General features: G+C 50.2%; 11 non-coding genes across 11 annotated transcripts in view; all 11 read right to left on the bottom strand.

Moving 5' to 3' along the window:
• The window catches only part of LOC146770859 (5S ribosomal RNA), a 119-nt gene extending 73 nt beyond the window's left edge, over positions 1-46 (bottom strand). Inside the window, exon 1 of the ribosomal RNA XR_014975529.1 lies at positions 1-46. This exon is cut by the window's left edge and continues 73 nt beyond it. This is a non-coding gene — a ribosomal RNA (5S ribosomal RNA).
• Positions 47-161: 115 nt separating this feature from the next.
• Positions 162-280, bottom strand: LOC146770858 (5S ribosomal RNA). The gene has a single exon (XR_014975528.1). It is a non-coding gene; the product is annotated as a 5S ribosomal RNA (ribosomal RNA).
• A 115-nt stretch (positions 281-395) lies between these two features.
• On the bottom strand, positions 396-514 carry LOC146770857 (5S ribosomal RNA). Its single transcript, XR_014975527.1, has one exon. It is a non-coding gene; the product is annotated as a 5S ribosomal RNA (ribosomal RNA).
• Positions 515-629: 115 nt separating this feature from the next.
• On the bottom strand, positions 630-748 carry LOC146770856 (5S ribosomal RNA). The gene has a single exon (XR_014975526.1). It is a non-coding gene; the product is annotated as a 5S ribosomal RNA (ribosomal RNA).
• A 115-nt stretch (positions 749-863) lies between these two features.
• On the bottom strand, positions 864-982 carry LOC146770855 (5S ribosomal RNA). Its single transcript, XR_014975525.1, has one exon. It is a non-coding gene; the product is annotated as a 5S ribosomal RNA (ribosomal RNA).
• A 115-nt stretch (positions 983-1,097) lies between these two features.
• On the bottom strand, positions 1,098-1,216 carry LOC146770854 (5S ribosomal RNA). Its single transcript, XR_014975524.1, has one exon. It is a non-coding gene; the product is annotated as a 5S ribosomal RNA (ribosomal RNA).
• A 115-nt stretch (positions 1,217-1,331) lies between these two features.
• Positions 1,332-1,450, bottom strand: LOC146770853 (5S ribosomal RNA). The gene has a single exon (XR_014975522.1). It is a non-coding gene; the product is annotated as a 5S ribosomal RNA (ribosomal RNA).
• A 115-nt stretch (positions 1,451-1,565) lies between these two features.
• On the bottom strand, positions 1,566-1,684 carry LOC146770852 (5S ribosomal RNA). Its single transcript, XR_014975521.1, has one exon. It is a non-coding gene; the product is annotated as a 5S ribosomal RNA (ribosomal RNA).
• Positions 1,685-1,799: 115 nt separating this feature from the next.
• On the bottom strand, positions 1,800-1,918 carry LOC146770851 (5S ribosomal RNA). The gene has a single exon (XR_014975520.1). It is a non-coding gene; the product is annotated as a 5S ribosomal RNA (ribosomal RNA).
• A 115-nt stretch (positions 1,919-2,033) lies between these two features.
• Positions 2,034-2,152, bottom strand: LOC146770850 (5S ribosomal RNA). The gene has a single exon (XR_014975519.1). It is a non-coding gene; the product is annotated as a 5S ribosomal RNA (ribosomal RNA).
• A 115-nt stretch (positions 2,153-2,267) lies between these two features.
• On the bottom strand, positions 2,268-2,386 carry LOC146770849 (5S ribosomal RNA). The gene has a single exon (XR_014975518.1). It is a non-coding gene; the product is annotated as a 5S ribosomal RNA (ribosomal RNA).
• Between the last annotated feature and the right edge of the window lie 114 nt (positions 2,387-2,500).

Genomic DNA, 2,500 nt, shown 5'->3' with positions numbered 1-2,500 from the left:
GAGATCAGACGAGATCAGGTGCTTTCAGGGTGGTATGGCCGTAGGCCCTAGCACTTCTGACTTTGGAGCTCTTGGCTTTACTCATTCGTCTTCAGGGCTAGCCTAGGAAACGAGACAAACCACCCTCATTCACCTAAAGCGAAAGAAAAAAAATACCAAAAAGCCTACAGCACCTGGTATTCCCAGGCGGTCTCCCATCCAGGTACTAACCAGGCCCGACCCTGCTTAACTTCTGAGATCAGACGAGATCAGGTGCTTTCAGGGTGGTATGGCCGTAGGCCCTAGCACTTCTGACTTTGGAGCTCTTGGCTTTACTCATTCGTCTTCAGGGCTAGCCTAGGAAACGAGACAAACCACCCTCATTCACCTAAAGCGAAAGAAAAAAAATACCAAAAAGCCTACAGCACCTGGTATTCCCAGGCGGTCTCCCATCCAGGTACTAACCAGGCCCGACCCTGCTTAACTTCTGAGATCAGACGAGATCAGGTGCTTTCAGGGTGGTATGGCCGTAGGCCCTAGCACTTCTGACTTTGGAGCTCTTGGCTTTACTCATTCGTCTTCAGGGCTAGCCTAGGAAACGAGACAAACCACCCTCATTCACCTAAAGCGAAAGAAAAAAAATACCAAAAAGCCTACAGCACCTGGTATTCCCAGGCGGTCTCCCATCCAGGTACTAACCAGGCCCGACCCTGCTTAACTTCTGAGATCAGACGAGATCAGGTGCTTTCAGGGTGGTATGGCCGTAGGCCCTAGCACTTCTGACTTTGGAGCTCTTGGCTTTACTCATTCGTCTTCAGGGCTAGCCTAGGAAACGAGACAAACCACCCTCATTCACCTAAAGCGAAAGAAAAAAAATACCAAAAAGCCTACAGCACCTGGTATTCCCAGGCGGTCTCCCATCCAGGTACTAACCAGGCCCGACCCTGCTTAACTTCTGAGATCAGACGAGATCAGGTGCTTTCAGGGTGGTATGGCCGTAGGCCCTAGCACTTCTGACTTTGGAGCTCTTGGCTTTACTCATTCGTCTTCAGGGCTAGCCTAGGAAACGAGACAAACCACCCTCATTCACCTAAAGCGAAAGAAAAAAAATACCAAAAAGCCTACAGCACCTGGTATTCCCAGGCGGTCTCCCATCCAGGTACTAACCAGGCCCGACCCTGCTTAACTTCTGAGATCAGACGAGATCAGGTGCTTTCAGGGTGGTATGGCCGTAGGCCCTAGCACTTCTGACTTTGGAGCTCTTGGCTTTACTCATTCGTCTTCAGGGCTAGCCTAGGAAACGAGACAAACCACCCTCATTCACCTAAAGCGAAAGAAAAAAAATACCAAAAAGCCTACAGCACCTGGTATTCCCAGGCGGTCTCCCATCCAGGTACTAACCAGGCCCGACCCTGCTTAACTTCTGAGATCAGACGAGATCAGGTGCTTTCAGGGTGGTATGGCCGTAGGCCCTAGCACTTCTGACTTTGGAGCTCTTGGCTTTACTCATTCGTCTTCAGGGCTAGCCTAGGAAACGAGACAAACCACCCTCATTCACCTAAAGCGAAAGAAAAAAAATACCAAAAAGCCTACAGCACCTGGTATTCCCAGGCGGTCTCCCATCCAGGTACTAACCAGGCCCGACCCTGCTTAACTTCTGAGATCAGACGAGATCAGGTGCTTTCAGGGTGGTATGGCCGTAGGCCCTAGCACTTCTGACTTTGGAGCTCTTGGCTTTACTCATTCGTCTTCAGGGCTAGCCTAGGAAACGAGACAAACCACCCTCATTCACCTAAAGCGAAAGAAAAAAAATACCAAAAAGCCTACAGCACCTGGTATTCCCAGGCGGTCTCCCATCCAGGTACTAACCAGGCCCGACCCTGCTTAACTTCTGAGATCAGACGAGATCAGGTGCTTTCAGGGTGGTATGGCCGTAGGCCCTAGCACTTCTGACTTTGGAGCTCTTGGCTTTACTCATTCGTCTTCAGGGCTAGCCTAGGAAACGAGACAAACCACCCTCATTCACCTAAAGCGAAAGAAAAAAAATACCAAAAAGCCTACAGCACCTGGTATTCCCAGGCGGTCTCCCATCCAGGTACTAACCAGGCCCGACCCTGCTTAACTTCTGAGATCAGACGAGATCAGGTGCTTTCAGGGTGGTATGGCCGTAGGCCCTAGCACTTCTGACTTTGGAGCTCTTGGCTTTACTCATTCGTCTTCAGGGCTAGCCTAGGAAACGAGACAAACCACCCTCATTCACCTAAAGCGAAAGAAAAAAAATACCAAAAAGCCTACAGCACCTGGTATTCCCAGGCGGTCTCCCATCCAGGTACTAACCAGGCCCGACCCTGCTTAACTTCTGAGATCAGACGAGATCAGGTGCTTTCAGGGTGGTATGGCCGTAGGCCCTAGCACTTCTGACTTTGGAGCTCTTGGCTTTACTCATTCGTCTTCAGGGCTAGCCTAGGAAACGAGACAAACCACCCTCATTCACCTAAAGCGAAAGAAAAAAAATACCAAA

Source organism: Triturus cristatus, unplaced genomic scaffold (genome assembly GCF_964204655.1).
Source record: "Triturus cristatus unplaced genomic scaffold, aTriCri1.1 SCAFFOLD_866, whole genome shotgun sequence".
Lineage (NCBI taxonomy): Eukaryota > Metazoa > Chordata > Amphibia > Caudata > Salamandridae > Triturus > Triturus cristatus.
Note: the sequence above shows the minus strand (reverse complement) of the source record. Positions and strands in the feature narration are given on the sequence as shown.